At 42.6% G+C, this 18,733-nt stretch overlaps 1 long non-coding RNA gene across 1 annotated transcript; it reads right to left on the bottom strand.

Moving 5' to 3' along the window:
- Positions 1-2,612: 2,612 nt before the first annotated feature.
- Positions 2,613-18,401, bottom strand: LOC116780004. The gene is made up of 3 exons (XR_004354277.1): positions 18,391-18,401; positions 13,841-13,845; positions 2,613-2,774 (listed from the first exon to the last, which is right to left on the bottom strand). It is a non-coding gene; the product is annotated as an uncharacterized LOC116780004 (long non-coding RNA).
- Positions 18,402-18,733: the final 332 nt, after the last annotated feature.

Genomic DNA, 18,733 nt, shown 5'->3' with positions numbered 1-18,733 from the left:
CTACCTTAGACACCCTGACATTAACTCTGTTTCCATTGGACCCACTGAAATCACTCATTCTGTAGAACAAAGACTGCTTCAGTCAAAGAGGAAGTCAATTAAAAGCGGATTTTTCCCAGAGGTAGCTTTATTGCAACTAAATCCACAATTGACCCAGGAAACAGGTAATCCTAAATTAATAAAACAATGGCCTTTCCTTAAAACAGAGGTAATGCATTTACATACACCACTGAAAAACCATATAAACACAGCCTCACTATGTACAAAAACCCTTTCACTAATTTATCACTCTCAAACCTATAGAAAGATGTATTTTCATACTTTTTGCCCCATCTCAGAGTTGGAAAAGAATGAAGTTTTTGAAAACCGAGATTTTACAACTTACTTTTTAGTTAAAGACAAGGGTAAAAAACACTTCTTACATAATTGCCTTTGCAAAAAAAGAAAAGAATGTGTTACCCCTCAAACATAATAACAATGGTTTACTGCTTAACAATTGGGTGGAATTAGATTTTGTCATCTTCTACCACTATTCCTGTTCCTATAAAAACTTTCCTACTAACTCTTTGGCTAAACAAACAAATGACTTGCCTCTTACTTTTATTAAGTTTAACAATTTCATATTCTTCTAGTTATGCTACAGAATGCAAGATAAACCTTTTATCAGTCATCAAACAAAATTGCTACACATGTTATAAAAACAGTTTACTAGGGAGTTAAATTTGAATTAAATAAATTTACCCACAGATTGTTTCAGCATAGACTGCATGCTAATTACCAATCAATTGCTGGACTCAAGATAAAGAAAAGGATTTGAAACCTTCTGTTTCATGGTATAAAAAGAGAGAAAAATTCTCCTTGTTGCCTAAAAGCTTTTGCTATTGCCTTTCACTATGTAAATTGGTGTCATTTTAACCAAAAACATTTATCTCCACAAAACCAGAACACTACAGCTTTAAAAATTTTTTCCCTATTTTTTCATTAATTTCCCAGTAGCTTTATTTGAAAGACCAAATTAAACCTGGTTACAATTGCTCTAACTGATATTATTAAGAAATGAGAACTGTAAAATGTTCCAGAAAAAATTTAATAGGACCAACAATGGAATCTCCAATACAAAGAAAACTACACAACGAAAGATCATCTTTAAAGCCTTCATCCAAAAAGCAAAAGACACTATAATGTAGAGTAACTCACTGCCATTGCTTCATAAACTACAGATTCACCTGATCCTCACATCTATTCCTGCCCACTTTTCATCTGAAATAGACTGAACTGTTATTAACATGTTTGCCAAGATTGTTTTTAAGGATAAAGAACAACTACAAGAAATGAACAAGACACTGAGACCATCTGCATCTGAACAAACAAGGAAGGACAATTGAACAATACGGTACAAACCTCAGACCAGGTTCTATACAAGTGTTACAACTTACTCATGTACTTAGCACATAAGTTGTTTTGTAATTAACCTATGGATGTTATAATTGATTCATGCTATGCTATAGAGTTACTTTCACATCTCGAAACCTCCTTCCTTCGAGATTTCACTAACCCTCATTTACCGAGAAAAATACACACCACATAATTCCTTGTTAATCACACAAATTCTAACTCTTACATAAGACACATCCACTCACACACATTCCAAATAGAATAATACAGCAACACACAAAAAATGTTTCAAAGGCAAAAAAGAAGGGAGTCTGTATATAACCCCCAGGAACACTTATAGAAAACATCATATGTTCTAAATGTCTTAAACTGTGATGATACAAACCATAGCAGGTATGAATACCAACATAAAACTCAAAGCACCAGTTATGATTAAAAATCTAATATCTACGTAATGGTCAGGACCAGTAGATCTCGTAACTTGAGGGACAATATATGCCTGTGTATCCAAGGGTACCAAATTACAAAGGACCCCTTCTAAATGTGTCAGGCCTTATATTAGCCCTCTGTTACGACCCACCCCAGAAAAAAGGGGGGGAGTAACCCAGGTTCTTATCAGTAATTCCCTTGGGGTGTATTAGAGTGAAATGACACTGGATAATCGGTGTTTGAAAACATATATAGGTAGGGTTTATTTTAAACGTATATAGATACAGTTCATTTTAACAATTTTGTTTCAACAGGTAAGTTAGCATTTTGGGTGTTATCATCTATAGCAATATGGCATAGGGATAACCTCTGGGGGGGAAAATGCATAAGGGAGAGAAAGGAAAGACAGGATAAGGGTAAGGGAGAGTAAGGGAAAGAAAAGATGAGAATGGAAAGATGTCTATAGTCACCGCCCACGGGGTCCAGCGATGACACTTGGTAGTTGCCGCTTCCATGACTGTCAGTTGAAGTGGTGGCCTTGATCTGCTGGGGGTGAAGGAGGGAAGCCCCCACACTCCAAGAAGTTATGAGTTATTGTATCCATGGTTAGTGTCACGGGCCTTGCCTCGAGTCTGCAACCTCTCCTGGGCCTGCGCAGAGTTTCTGTGTGTGGCCTTCTTCCTTCCTTTCAAGATTGGCGGGGAGGGATGGGTTTTGATGGGTCATCAGAGGTATAATGCAAAAGTACTGCAGAAGCCTGCAAAAGTCCCTTGGCAATCCTAGAATGCATAAATCATTAACCATTTCGGTCTCTGACACTACCCCGTGATTCATGCATTCAATAATTTCTCTTCTTTTGTCGTTCACTGTGAATCTTCTTTGTGGGCGGTGCCTTTCGTATAGTGGACAGAAAGAGAGAAGAGTAAAGAAAAGGAAGAGATAGCACAAATCTTTTCCCAATGCAATGCAATTTCCAAAAAAACCTACAGTAAAATAGTAAGCATATGGGACATAACAGGATCTCAATAGTTAAAGTCAAATTCCCTAATATTAACAAAGGTACAAACATCAGGATTTAATACTGACACAAATCTAATTTTCACTAACCACTGTCTCCACCCCGTGAGTAATCAGGGTATCCTTTAATGCATAGTGGGTGTGAGGGATTGTAAAATAATGCATCTGTTAGAGGGGGGGCAACGTGTCTTGAAATTGTACTTGAAATTACACATCAGTTCTTATGCAAATACATTGAGTTACTTGGGAGCTGGTAAAAGGTTTTCTTATATTCTCTTCAGGTAACACTTTCTTTTGTTTTGTTTAGATTTAGTTTCATCAAGATTTTGTGAAATTTAGTCAAATATAAAATTTGATGCCTTCCGAGGCAGGCGGTTAATGCATATAATACATATTTGTATGATTCCAAATATGCATAAATTCTTGTACTAACTCCCAGGCTAAATTTGATTGAGTTTTTTGATTCTCAGTTGATTGAGACAGAACTACACACATCCAAAAGCCTCTCCCAAACCAATCTGCCCCCCAACAAAAAGACAAAACAAACTTGGCAAAAACTAAACTAGCAGTACATAAAATGGTTTGTCTTACACAATCTTACCAGCGAGTTGTTCATGATAAAAACACAAATAAGTCAACAATTATTAATAAGCTGATAATACAAGCAATTTTGGGAGTAGAGGAGACACAAACGCAATGTTTGTGGTAAACCTTTACATACTGCAAACTTACTGAGACAAAAATACATACAGACATGCATATTACAAAGTTATTAAGATAAAAACACAAACACATGTCAAAGAACAGTATAAGTCTCCAGTCCTGTTGCTACTTTGTTTTCTCATGGGATACTTGTAAACTGATAATAGAAGCAGTTATGGGGGCAGTTATCTTTTCTGCCCATTGCTGCAATTGAAAGTTTTATTGGTCTCATGCAGTTTGATCTCATCTGCTGGCAGGTTCCTGTGGAAAAAAAAGAAACCTGACCCACTACGGACCCATTATTAAAAAGAAGGAACTATCTATTTATCCAACTCCTTTTCTTATCTGGCATAATGTCACTAGGGCAGTAATAATAGAGAAGTTTGGAACATGTTTTCTACAAAAAACAAATAAACTCAGAGCATGCTGGAGCTCCTTTTTACTCCTCAACATCTTTATTTGCTCTAGGGTGACCAAGGTGTCAGAGGGAATACACACTGCTACTTTTTCTGTGGGAATTTGAAATCTCAGACTTTCCAAGTAGATGATAGTATTTGTCTGAGTCTGGTCCACTGTGGTGACATCAGCAATCTGGGCAATCAGTTCAGCTTTGTTATGTACAGCAACTATTTGTGAGCCAGTGTCAGCATCGAGGTAACTCACTGGCAACCGACACTGCCCATTAGGTTTATGGACAGACCATACAGGAGAACTGTATGATGAGTGTATGGGGACAACTACCCCTTGCTCCTGCAATTCTGCAATTTCTGGGGTAATTTTTTCACATGTTCCTAAAGGGAGTGGGTGGGGGTTTACATTTATTATTTTTAGAAGGAGGTAGACTTGGAGCAGTTTGCAACAGACAGACGGAGGGAGATGGGAGACCAAACACCCATTCTCTCCCTTTGACGTCAGTCCAGGTTCACCCCTTTAGTAGATCCATCCCCAAGATGTTAACTGGTAATGGTTTCACAATCATGATAGTTTCTGTGGCTGTCTCATCTCCAGGTAACCAGCATTTCACCCGAGCGAGCGGTGTATTGGGGTAGGGATTTGTCAAAAACATCAATTACCCATATCTTTTTTTTGTCTGGTTTAATGCCACAATGAGTAGCAGCTTTAGTTTGGAGTGCTGAGACCTGTGCACTCATGTTGTGAGAAATATCTCTAACTAAAATTTAGAAGACTGCCAAATACAGTGAAACAAAGAACTTTATTAACAGCGCGCTGGGTGCACGAACTTGTGACCTGGTCCGAACACCCCCCCATTTGAAATACGGGCCCTTTTTGTACCCTCTTGGTTACATAAGCTGTTAAATATTCAACAGGTGACAGGTATTTTACCTTAAAAGGTAATTTTTCAAACTCAGGAGGGGGTGTTACCCTCTCTCTTGATTGATTGATGACGTACCCCTCTGTCTATGTACAGGGGGTCTCTCTGCACACAAAGGTCAGCCATGTGGCCAGGGGTATATTTTCTATTTTTATATTTTCCCTACCCTGACTGCAACGTTTCCCTGGCATCAGGCCCAGAAAGGGTCTTTCACCTTACAGCCTCCACGAAGTGCCTAAAGAAACCCTGGAATTAAATGAAATAAAAGAAAATTCCACTGCCCTCTGTTTTCCACTAAATTCATTTTGCTTATTATAAAACCAGATTATTTATTTCTCATAGTGTTTACTACAAATGTAACCAAAGATTTAAAAGGGTCGAGAGGAAAAGTGATTACCATATCTCCCTGACTGTTTTCTGTGAGTTTTCTCTCATAAACCCACTGGTTTTTGGCTTATTTACTTGAGAGCAGCAAGTCCAGTTTCTTGACTCAGAACTGGTCAAACTGGTTAGTCCGGTTTCCAGAGAGGTTGAGGGGATCACAGTGTTGGACTCCTTAGGAGGGCTGCCCCTAGGGGGTGACTCATGTTTTTTGATCTTATCCCAGTGCTTTATGAAGTATTCCAAATTAGCGGTGGGTAATTTGTCCATTACTTCTCGAGGAATTAATTTACAACACCCTCCACCCACAAACTGTACCTCTTTCTCCCACTAGATGACACATTTTGTTGACAAATACCTGGTGAGGCAGGTTTTTAGACCTCCCCTGCCCTCCTGTTGTGTGTTCTCTGGCCACTTGTACCAGAAAACCCCAGTTGTCGGAGGACAGAAATTGTGTGAACAATTTCTATTGCATTTCTGAGACCTTTGCCTTGGCATGACTGGGTGCAAACAGTAAAAATACTGTGCCACTAATATGGCTGCAGGTCTTGTGCCAAGGTGAAGGAGGAGTTGTTTTGGCAAGAAAACAAGTTTTATGGACACCTGCTGTTATCCAATTAGTGCTGTAAACCACAGTATGTTTCCCTTATGTATCCAATGTAACCTGGGGAAGAATCACATGCCTGTGTGTCACAGGTAGCTTATAAGCTGTCTGTCCTCTAATAAAGTGGACATTTTTGCCAATCATACTGATTTGTGTGCATTTCTATCTGACCCCCTCCGCCAATACCCAGTTGTTGACCAGTAGCTATTAATTCTTGGGCTATTTCCAACCAGGTTATCCCTGGTGGAACACCCCTTCTTCTAGGTCTGGGGGTTGCCTTTATGCGCTCCTGTAATTGTTTAGCATAAACTTTTAGTGCATTAGGCAGGTCTTGGATTAAGACCGGAAATCTCTGTGGATCCACCTCAAGTTCCATTGGGAAATTTCGTTGTGGGTCTAATAATTTTGTATGCATTAACTGGAGACGTGGTTTTTTGTACACTTTTTACAATGTGGCCAATTGTGGGTGTTTTAATCATGTGAGGATCTCCCCTTTCTATAGGGTCTAACCTGCCTGCCCAGTAGGCAGCTCTCTGGGTCAGGGACCATGGTGCTCGGTTATCATTTGTGGTCAGGAAGACCCCTGGGCCCCAAAATCCTCTGGTCTCATCTTCACTCAATAAAATTCGGTCTCCCCCAGTAAGGGACACTCTCCACACATATTCAGTGTCTGATTCACTGACTTTATGGTTGTATTTTTCCTGAATTTTGGCCAGTGTTTCCCCCGTGTACGGGATAGTCCGTGTGGTAGTTTGCCGATCTTCCCCTTGGTCAATGGTTTCAGTTTTAATGAGGGGATGCATATGTATTACTTCATCCTCTGGATAACTTTGTTTAAGCTCTTCCAATTCCCCAGAGGGGTACAGGGATTTGTTAACATCTACCAGTCCAGGGTATTTTAAATTGATGTCCCGTAGTTCACAATTTTTCATTTCTAGTACCTTTTTAAGCCTTTCATTTTGTTTCTCCTGACCAAAGCAACAAATTAATTTCCCTCTCCCCTCAAACTGTTTCATGCTCAGCAGTTAACTGCAAGTTCTTTTTCTAATTGCTCCTGTAATGCCTTCATTGACTCTTGTAGAGATCTTATCACTTCACTTGTAGATTTCTGAATAGCCTTTTTCTAGTTGGTCCGGCAAAGTTTTCATTGACTCTTGAAAAGATCACCTCACTTACAGATTGCTGAATAGCCGCTCTTTCCTTTCACGCTGTTCTAAGGACAACGCCTAAAACAGCACCTACAAAAAGTAGGCCTAAACCAAGGACAAACCTAGTGGTTTGGACTTTGTTTTCCCCCAGAGGATAAGAAAAGTGGTAGACCCCAAGGGGTGGAAACCCCTGGAAGTTTTGAAATTCTGTCCAATGAGCGCTCCTGCAAAAATGTAAACGTACCACAACCAAACGGAAGAGAAGAGTTGTAGTTTTAGGTTAGAAGAAGTAGCCATGCTGTGAAAACCATGAGGAGAGGGCAGGAGCCCTCTGCGGGGGGCCTCTGCCCCCCCCCCCCCCCAGTCCCAGCTGGGGGTTACAGAGACTTGGAACAGTGTTAAGCTGGACTATGTGTCTGTAGCTGTGAGTTGGAGGATGTTTTCCATCATGAGTGAGCAGAGACAGAGCAGAAGCGGTGACAGCGTCCAGAGGTTATGGCTAAAAGTCAACTAATAAGACCTGAACCAGAGAAGCAGCAGAAACAGCATGCAGCCAAGGAAGACTCAGAGTTGCTCAAGCCGAGGTAGAGAACCGGCAGCAGAGAACAGAACTAAGTTTCTACAAAGAGAAAGCTTGGGGGTAAGGACTGCAAAACTCCCCTAAACCTCATTGGAGATCCCTCCAAAAATGGAGGGGGTGGACTCTTACTGATTAGAAGTCCTAAATGGGTAAAGGAGCTAAGAAGCTCGGTCGTCCTGAGAGCTCAGCCAGGACAGAGTGTGGGAAGTTGGTCTTGAGGGGGCCCTCCCCTGCTGCAAGCTACAAAGAAGTTCGCAGCCTGAGACAGGGCACAGAGGCCCTGCAAGGAGCTTGAATCTCCTGAAGATACCAGACCGTCACGAAGACCCCCTGTGCTTCGTGATATGACGTGGTGAAGCGACCTTTGTCTGGGGTGAACGCAGCCCACGAAAGACCCCTCGGTTGGTTGACGACGGGGCCACGAGGGGCTTGGATTCCCCCCTCGTGTGTGCTGGCAGAGATCCAACTATCAGCTGCTGCAAGAAAAGAAGAGAGAACCTACTGCCTTAGAGACATTGCTGCTTCTGAGAGTTGAAAGGATCTCTTCCTTCTTCCCTCCTGGACTTTTATTTGGAGGGGAGAAGAGATCTGATCCATTGTAAATACTTATGTCATAGTAGATATAGCTAAGGTTGTGTATAATGTATTGTAATATTCATTTGTACAGTCACTGTAATATATTCCCTTTCCCCACTTTGAGTCTGGTTGTGTTTTGTCTGGAAGAACCCATGTCACATTGGGTTGAGATGTGGGAGGGGGAATAGAACTAGAGAATTGGATTTTGGGCTATCTCAAACCATGACAGACAGCAAGAGGGAATAATCCCCATATAACTCAACCTGGGGTGTCATTCCTTTTGACTCAATCATTAACCCAGCTCAGGTTAATGTCTTTCTCCCCCTTAACCCTCTGAGGGTCGGATTGACTCTCTCCTGGAAAACCTTTCAACAGACTCAGGTACCAGAGAACCTTTCAACAGGTCCAGCCTGAAGCCAGGTAAAACCTGGAAAGTGAATTTAGTAGAGCACTACAAGAATTAGAGAGTTAAACACAAAATGCAGACCTTAAGCAAAGGCATAGAAAACTTAGTATTAAGAAATAGCGGAGGCAATAAATTCACTAGAATACAGGACACTCTGACATGAAAGAACATAAGCATGGACAGAAAGAACTAAAAATGCTAGCACACACAAAAAAGGACATATAGAAGGGAAACAAAAGGGAGATAAGAAAAAGGATGAGTCAAGAAGTCAAGAACTCCTGCCAGACACTGGAAATCCCTGCCAAAGGCACAAGGAAACTATCCAAATTAGGGAAGGTTCAAAAGTTTATGAAGATGATGGTGAAAGGACACTGAGTTCATGACGATGAAGAACAGGATCGACCACCGAAGTTCTCCCCAAATTAGAGACCACGCCTCAAACTCCGCCTCAACTCCGCCTGTTATGAATATTAAAAGTAGATGTTGCAATATAATGAATATTCATAAAATGTGATGTAATTGCTTGGTAAAAAGTGTATAAAAAGCTCAGTTGTAAGTTTCTCGGATGGAACAGTTTGTCCAGGGCGACCTGGTTGCTCCCCGGTCGTAAATAAATACCTCCTGCTTATAGACTGAAAATTCTGTCTCTGAGTAGTTCCTCCGTGCCTTCTTTGGGGCACAAATTGGCATCAAGCCTACACCAGGAAACCTTTCAACAGGTCTGATTTGCCCAGGTCACACCAAGAGGAGAAAAATTCTCACTATAATTTCACAGTGAGGGAACGGTCACCATTTGACTCACCCTCAGTATCAGTTTTGGACTACACCGATTACTCCACCATATCCAAAGGATCCTGCTACTACGCCAAAAATGTTACGACCCGTCCCAGAAAAAAGGTGGGGGGGTAACCCAGGTTCTTATCAATAATTCCCTTGGGGTGGATTAGAGTGAAATGACACTGGATAATCGGTGTTTGAAAACACATATAGGTAGGGTTTATTTTAAACATATATAGGTAGGGTTCATTGTCACTGTTGGAATGAACTGCAACACAGAATATCTAGCAGGAAAGTTTATTGGAAAGAAAAAAGGAAACAGTAGCAGCCGTGGAGTTGCCTTTACAGTTCCTTAAATACAGTTTTTTAGGCACACGCATTCTATACAGATAGGTTAATTCAAATACACAAACCACAATTCTCACGGCTGATAGGTGGACTTTCTCAGTCTTACTTTCTCACAGTCTCTCTGCACATCTGTTCTTGTTTTCTTCTCATGTTTACATTCTACTCAACCACTTTGTTCAAAATAAGTCCTTGTTCTCATGGGACAGCTTTTCTCCTGGTGTTTTTCTCCTCTCAGGGTGCATCAATATGTTGTCAGGACTAAGGCCTCCATTCTCAGTCACCTTTTCATTCCATGTTAGGGTCTCGGTCCAGCCGAGATTCTCCACAATTCCCCCTTTCTGTATTTGTGCTCCAAAGATTGCCTGTGCCATCTTCTGCAGGGCCCTTTGCACAAGCAACACAATACACGGCAACATCAGAAGCACAACTACAACTATAACAATGACAAGAAGTCCTGTCTTGAGGCAAGAAAGAAGCCATATCGATAACCCCCATCCCTTAAACACATTATCTAAACCAAAAAACCCTGTGTTCTGAGTAATCTTCTGAGTCTCTTCTTGTAACTTCATGATCTGTCTGTAAATTGATTCAGAGTGGTCAGACAAGTTCATGCAACACATCCCTTCAAATTCCTGACAGCCATGTCCGTGAACTAAAAGCAGAAAATCAATAGCAGCTCTATTTTGCAAAGTAGCATGACGAGTACTGTCAACATCTGTGGCTAATTGATACAAAATTTGAGACGTTTCTTTAGCTTGTTCTGTAACCCATGAGGCTAACTTGTTCAAGGTCGCCAATGCTTTCGCACAAAGAGGCAGCTACTATTTCCCCACGATTCCACAAGTTGACAGAATTGTCACACTTAGAATCAAGAGTTAAAGCATGCTTAACACGAGAGTGGCTAGATAGATGGGTGTAGTTAAAAAGCACTTTGTGAGAAGGTGTTGTTGCCGTGGGATTTAGGTGCTGAAAAAATCTCCCGGAGCAGTTAATTAGGGGTGAGATAAGAAAGGGTTTATTTGCCAAGGCAGAAGATGTTACAAGACGCGCACCCCCGTGCCCGAGAGGTTACATTTTATAATACCATCCATCCAATCCCAGATGTGTCCACCCTGTGGCCTTTACTCTGGACCGCCCCGGGGTCCACCCCCTGAAATGGGTCTGGGGTGCATTTTGGGACCACCTACTTCATCACCTTCACCATCATCAGAACACAAAGGGTACATAGTTACCTAATTCTTGACTTCATTCTGTGGTTTAGGCCCAGATATGCTGTTCTGTCAACTGTCTAGGCCTTGCCTTGACAAAAGACTAAACATTTCTATTAGATTTGGGGCTATAAGTGATATAGGGAGGATAGAATGGGGTAAGAGGGTTAAGGAATGTATAAACAAGGGTGCTACAGGGAAAAGGATAAGGGACAAGGGACAAAGGAGGGAGGTTGCTGCTTTTAAAACCTACTTATAAAACTTACAAGTCCTACAAATATTAGAAAAATAAAATCCATTAGGGGCTTAAGGCATCAGTCCCCCCTTTAGAGATTAAACAAGACTCAAAGATCTTGTTCAATCTCTACTACTTATACATAGCACTAACCATATAACAAGCTATGCAGTTTTTGTACTAACATGAGTGGCTGATCTATTCAGATTTAGCTTGGTAACTATGAAGTAAGTTTGTAGAAATAGACTTAATGAAATATCTTTAAGAATTACCAATATGCAATTTAAACTTGTTGCCAAATTTTAGCCAAATCTATAGTGCAAATTCAGCACTCACTTATAAATAATGTTCAATGCATTTTGCTAATGCCAAATATAAATTTAGGCTTTAAACTTAATTCATAGTTCCTGGCTATACTAAGTAATTCAAATAAGAGAGGCAAACTTAAACACTATTTTAACAGTCCTTGCTGCTCTACTCGTCTCAGGAACAGAGGTCTTTCTTCTTCCTGGGTGAAATTCAGGGTCTTTGATGATAACTGTCCACGTTGGAGATGGTCTGCTGGACTTAAAAACAGTTCTTTCCATTTGGCTTGCAGGAGTTTCAGTCTCAGTTTAACATAAACTCAGTCTTTGGGTTGGAGCAGATGAGCAGGAATGTCCAGCTTCACAAGCTTAGGTGACATGATGAGTTTCTGCAGTTCCTGCAAAGCAGATCTTAAAACATTAAACAATTCTACAGATAAACTTCTGTATGCATCTAGGGAGTCAATGAAGTGTGACTATCGATGACAATTTCACAGGAATTTTGGATCTTGGAATTCCTGCATTTCAATCTTCTGAGAGAGGAGCTTGTGCTTTTATCACATAAAGCGATTAACTGCCAGTCACAGATCTAATAGGCCAGTCAAGAGCTTACCTGAAGCAGACTGCATCTGGATGCAAACAGCACCCTGGCAGTGCCAGTAGCTCGCCACAGAGAGCTTATACTCTCTGGAAGAATTCTAGGCCTTACCGGGGGCAGGTTGTCCTGTTCCAACCTGTCCCAGACTGCAGTCAATCATCTTTACCTCATGGAGTAGTCTTACAGGGACTCCTTGCCTCCATGGATAAAAGCTTCTTCACCTGTTAAAATAGGTGCATTTATAGATATATGAATACCAACAAAGCAATAGAGCTAAGAAAGCATTCTCAGCAAACTATTTAAGCAACTTTAATTATTCCAACAACGATGTTACCAGATTGTCTCAAGGATTGTAAGCAATGGTGCAAACCAGATTTTAGGGCCTTATCGGAGAGTCCACGGAACTAGTGTTGTTGCAGTGCTGTAAATTCCTGGTTAGTAGTCAGAACCAGGATCCCCATGATGCAGTGTTGAACCTGCTAGAGCAGTACCGCTGCTTTACAGAAGCTGTGATGGCATCCAGGCAAAGGGTCACTCTGTGGTTTCTCGGCTCTGCTGCTTTTCACTACAGCATTGATGCCACTTTCTTATCCGTCCTCTGTTTCAGCGTAGGACTTTCTTTGCAAATTCAGGTTCACATACATTCCTAGATGACACTAGATAAAAAACATCTTAAAACATAAATAGATAAACACGATTCCACAATCACATGAAAATTCTATGGACCCTTCATCAAACTGCTTTTGGGAAATTCTTCCACAAGCTGCAGAGAGACATAGATGTTTACAAATTGTCATTGGAACAAGATATGCGCAAGTATAAACATTGCAAGCTTTAAAGCAATTCATGTAACAAAAGCAAAAGCAATATAAGCTTTCAATTCTTAGCAATTAAGCTAACAATAAGCGAAGCTTAAAACAATATAAAATAGAAAGTAACAAAAGAAACACAATAATTACAATATATGCATGTTTCTGTACCACTTTTAGTGTAAGTTGATTTTCAATTGTGTCAGAAGGTCTTTATCTACTCACTCTTGGTCTGGTGTTTGCAGTTAAGACATGTGTCTACTCCTGCATAAAAGTTGTTCCCATGGCTTCTCAGCTTGAATTTTAGTGGTACAACTTCCAGGTTGGTTTGCTGGAACAGACTGTCTGTGAACAGTTAACTTCTGACACATTGTTAGTCTATATTTAAGACAAATCAGTATTCAAAGCATCACCTTATTACCTTATAACACATATTGCACCGGCGGGTTTTAGTTTTTGTGTTCGCTGGGAATTTACACTGCTTCTATCTTCTCTTCCCCCCTTTCGGTCTGATGGGAGGAGCGGAGGGTCCCGTGTTAGGTTGGGCTGGGACTCTAACCAGAGACACCATTCTAGGCTCTCTTGCAGCCTCTGCACCCCAGCCGATCTCTTGCTCGCAGCCGCTGAGGTGTTATGAGTTGCTCCGCTCGTGTTGGCCACAGTCAGGAAATAATTTGCCTTTGCCCCCGCTGCGGCCCCCGCTCTGTCTGCAAAGGCGGTAGCACCTCCTGTATCAAACCCAGATTTTGCCTGTCCCGCAGTTGGACCCATTCTTTCTGTGCGCGTGGTTAACGCTGCCCCGGCACTCGCATCTGCTGTCTCTGCCTGGACCACACTAGTAGGAACTAAAACTTCTTCACTAGTCAGAGCAACAACTAGGACTAGCTTTTCCTGTCTCCGCTTTACTGTGCTCGTTACAGTTTTAAACTTCGGGATCGCCCTCTGCTCTAATTTCGCTTTCTCTGTCCCCGGATCTTTTTCTGTCACACGCATTCTCACTGTATCACACACAGGTAACACTTTTTTCTTCACGGAGCCAGCCAGTTCCATCGCCGTGGTAACGGCCATTCCAGAAGCCTTCCCTGCTCTCTGAGCCGGGAGTTCTGTTGCCGCGGCAATGGCTGTTCTTATAATCGCCTCACCGCCCACCGTACTAGCTTTCTGCTCTCTGTTCTGATATACTGTCCAAGCTATCTCTAATAATTCATCGATGTCCCTTTCAATACCACTTGCCTTTTGCAATTTTCTTCTTATATCATCTGTGGACTGTCCTACAAATAAGTACACCAGATTTTTCTTTCCCATATCTGATTCGATGTCATCCTTTAATCTGTTTAGAAACTCTGTGGGTGATTCATTTGTTCTTTGCTTGGTTTCGTACATTTTTACCCAACTCATATCTCTTGCACTTGGGGTATGCAACTCCGTTCTAACAGTTCTTATATCGATATCGTCACGGATAGAATCAACTGCCTGAACACCCATCTGTGGTGCTGGGCTACTCGCTCTCACAAACACCTCTACATTTAGGGTCGTCGCCCCCCCTGGGGCCGACGCCCTCGCTTCACTGTCACTGTCTAGATCAGCGACTCCTATGCCTGCTGCCGTCTCTGCACTGGCTAATTCCGGCGGCGCTTTCGCTGTGACTTCCAAAATCTCTTTTGTTTCTACAACAGATACCACATCTATAATAACTTTTCCTGATGTTACTACACCAAAAGCAACCTTACTAAAAGCTGACTTTTCAGCCTTCATCACTCTGTTACTAATACAACTATCAACTTTAGCTGTTACTTGTTCCTCTACTTTCGAGCTCACTTCTGCTGTTGCTATGACAACTTTATCTGCCCCGGCAAAGCTACCAGCTACTGCAGAGCTACAGACTGCTTCCCCGCTCGCTGGAACAGGCAGGGCAGCTCCTGCAACCATTGCCCCTGTGGGGTCAGGAGTTTCTCTTACTATTACCCTTGTTTCAATCAAACTAGATGTTATTTCTGGGCTATCTAGCTCTACCGCGCTGCAAGTAGTTCCAACAAAAGCTGATTTCACCTGCACCTCTGTGCGTACTCCAGCCAAAACGACAGGACTTGCTCCCGCTGGACCCGAGCTAACTTCTCCAGAGGCCTCAATTTGCCTAATCCCTCCCGGTGTAGCTAGATCCGCACCAGGGGGTCCACCGATGGCTCCTGCCTGCCCAGCAGGAGCTGGTCCAGGAGCCGCTCCTCCTGCAGCTCCCGTGCTGTTTTCTCTCCCATCCGGTGATATTAACACATTTAAATCACCATTCCCCGTGTTTTTAAATAGGATTTGTGGGACAGGAGTAGCGTCAACTCGATCTTTCCTTTTCCCTCTTCCTAAAGCCATCTCTACTTTTTCCTTCTGTTTTGAACTTTCATTTTTCTTATCTCCTACACCTAATTCAGGGCGTGTTAACAGCCTCAAAAACAGCTCTGCATATCGAATTTCCTGCCACCTCTGTTCTACATGTAAAAGCGAGATCAATCGAAGCACTGTACCTAGTTCTAGCGGACCAAATTCCGGCCATGCTACTCCTCTCATTTGGCCAAACAACTGCCAGGCATCTATACACAGCCTACACAATTCTTCCTTCTTTAAAGTTGTCTCAGAACCAGTTAAAGTCTTCCAATGTTTTAAAACCAGACTTAGGGGGGATTCTTCAGGGATCGTAAATTTTGAATCCACGCAACCCATGTTTGCAAAACAAAAACAAACCCCAGTCACACACTAGGTTTCAAACTTGCTACCTTTAGGTTATAAAGCTGTTACGTAACCCCTCAGCTATTTACTGAGTCACACCGACTCCAGAGCCCCACCGGCTCTTCCACAGCGTCAGAGCACCGGAGGGCGTCCCCTCCAAACCACACAGCCCTAGGCTGAAACCCGCCCTGACCTGCGACGAACCACCCGTTCACCTCCTGGAAAGCAACTTTCGCAACTATCTGGGCCCAAGTCTTTAAGTTAACTTTCCAGTAACCCGTGTTCCCTATCCCGGAACACAAAACACAAAACTTTCCCGCAGCTGCTAACTAACCAAATAGGTACCGTTTCCTTATTCGCTCTTTTTTATCTCACCTCTATGCTCCGTGCTTGCTTCCGTGGGTTCTGTGGAGCTGGGCTTCTCAGACCGGGGCGGGAATTATCTCAGATAAAAGCCGGTTTCCTGAGGAATATTCCTGCACGATGAAATTTTCCAGTCTGAAGAAGTCCCGGTCCAGGTCTCCCCAACGTACGGGCCACCAACTGTTGCCGTGGGATTTAGGTGCTGAAAAAATCTCCCGGAGCAGTTAATTAGGGGTGAGATAAGAAAGGGTTTATTTGCCAAGGCAGAAGATGTTACAAGACGCGCGCCCCCGTGCCCGAGAGGTTACATTTTATAATACCATCCATCCAATCCCAGATGTGTCCACCCTGTGGCCTTTACTCTGGACCGCCCCGGGGTTCACCCCCTGAAATGGGTCTGGGGTGCATTTCGGGACCACCTACTTCATCACCTTCACCATCATCAGAACACAAAGGGTACATAGTTACCTAATTCTTGACTTCATTCTGTGGTTTAGGCCCAGATATGCTGTTCTGTCAACTGTCTAGGTCTTGCCTTGACAAAAGACTAAACATTTCTATTAGATTTGGGGCTATAAGTGATATAGGGAGGATAGAATGGGGTAAGAGGGTTAAGGAATGTATAAACAAGGGTGCTACAGGGAAAAGGATAAGGGACAAGGGACGAAGGAGGGAGGTTGCTGCTTTTAAAACCTACTTATAAAACTTACAAGTCCTACAAATATTAGAAAAATAAAATCCATTAGGGGCTTAAGGCATCATGTTAACAGTCCTAGATGACCTATGGTACAAGGTCCCCCTGTTATCTTTTCGGGAATTCCCAGCCAAACTCTGCACATATGAGAAACAGACCAGAGGACAATTTCCTTGCAACATCGACCCCTGGGGCGGAATCGTGTCCTAGGTGTTGGCACCAATTAGAATGATTTTGATAGAAAGGTACGCCAGGGGATACATTTTGTGGGACCATTGTACCATCGTCATTTAGCTCATAATCAAACCTATGATTAAAGAAAACACAGCTCTCAGCTGTTAAACTCCCCAAGATGTCTAATTCTTGAAGCGGCAAAGCACGTGGGAGAGAATGATCCCACAAATCCCAATTGTCCGTACACTGCCGCATAACTTTACAAAACAGCTTCGTTAGGGGTCTGAGGTTGGTTGCTATAAGACTGGTCTCACTGCCATTTAACGGAACCCCTACCAGACAGGTATGAAAAGGCTGCTCGGGCCTTGCAAGTGAGGCACAAAAGGTGGTTTGCTTCAAGGTCTTCATCAAGGTGACCCAAACATTGCGCTCCTTCCATGGACTAATTCGATTCAGCTCCTCTTCGTAGGATGTATCAGCAGCGATCATCCAGATGCAGAACAGGATGCACATACCGTGCAGGAACCCAGTGTGGCCCTTCATCGGTGGAGACACAAGCATAGCCTCATCCCCAAGTTAATAATTCCCCAGTAATGTCCCATTGTCCCGTCTGCAAATTTTTTACCTGCACCTTGGTCCTGGGGGAAACAGTTGAATTTTGTGTCAGAGATGCAAAATGGCGAACTATGGGAGGTTCCTGACAATCTTCTGCAATATGCAAAAAGTTAAACATGTATGTTGCTTTGTTTAATCTTGCCTCAGGGGATTCACCCGTCATTCCCCCTTTTTGTTTTTGAAGAAAATGTTTGAGAGTGCCATGAGCATACTCAACAATACTCTGGCCTGTAGGAGAATGAGGGATGCCCGTAACATGCGTAACACCCCATTGTTGTACAAACAGTGCAATCCTACTTGATTTGTAAGCTGGGGCATTGTCAGTTTTAAGTTGACTGGGAACTCCGCAAAAAGTGAACGTCCATTGCCAATGGCGGATCACATCTCGGGCAGTCTTGCCAGTATGGGTGGTGGCAACGATGATCTGTGAAAAGGTATTGATAGAAACATGAACATATTTTAGACAGCCAAATTCTGGAATGTGGGTTACATCAGATTGCCAAATTTGCAGGGCCTGGAACCCTCATGGGTTGGTACCATAAAAAGCAGGAACATGATAATCCTGGCAATAGGGGCAAGAGGAAACAATGGATCATGCATTACCTGCTGTAAGTTGAAACTGTCTCATCAGGGCTCGAAAACCTTGATGTAAAAAACGATGGGACTCAACAGCTTGTTGGCACAAATTTGGAACCCGACCTAATGCTAGTGCAGAAACCAAGTGGTCCGCTCGTGCATTACCTTCGGTGAAAAAACCTGGAAGAGAAGTATGACTCCTGATATGTAAAATATAATAAGGATGTGAGCATTTCTGAATGGTCAACCACAAAAGCTTCAGCACACCAAACAAGAGGGCATTAGATACATCCCCCAAAACAGCCTTGTCAAGTCTTTGAACCAAAACAGTCACATAAGCAGAATTAGTGACAATATTTACAGCATCATTAAAATGTTGAAAGACTAACAAAACAGCACACAATTCTACAACCTGTGGAGAGCCTTCTTGCTACTCTACAATGTGATGCCATTGTGAATCGGCATACCACACTATGGCAGCTTTTCCGGTTTTTCCTGACCCATCCATAAAAACGGTGGGACCGGGCATGGGGTCTCATGAACTGAGTTGTTTTGGGGCAAACAGTACCTGACTTGCCAGTTTCAACAATGGATGAGAAGGGAGATGCTAAGTAATTTGCCCAGTAAAATTCATCAGCGCTGCTTGCAGCGCCGAGCTGTTGGTCAGACACCACTCAAAGTACTCAGTTTGAACTGGCACAATGTGTACTGGGTCTCTTGCCAACAATTCAGCACAATGCAG

The sequence above is a fragment of the Chiroxiphia lanceolata genome, chromosome W (genome assembly GCF_009829145.1).
Source record: "Chiroxiphia lanceolata isolate bChiLan1 chromosome W, bChiLan1.pri, whole genome shotgun sequence".
Classification (NCBI taxonomy): domain Eukaryota; kingdom Metazoa; phylum Chordata; class Aves; order Passeriformes; family Pipridae; genus Chiroxiphia; species Chiroxiphia lanceolata.
The sequence above is the reverse complement of the archived record's forward strand: the minus strand, read 5'-3'. Positions and strand labels throughout refer to the sequence as shown.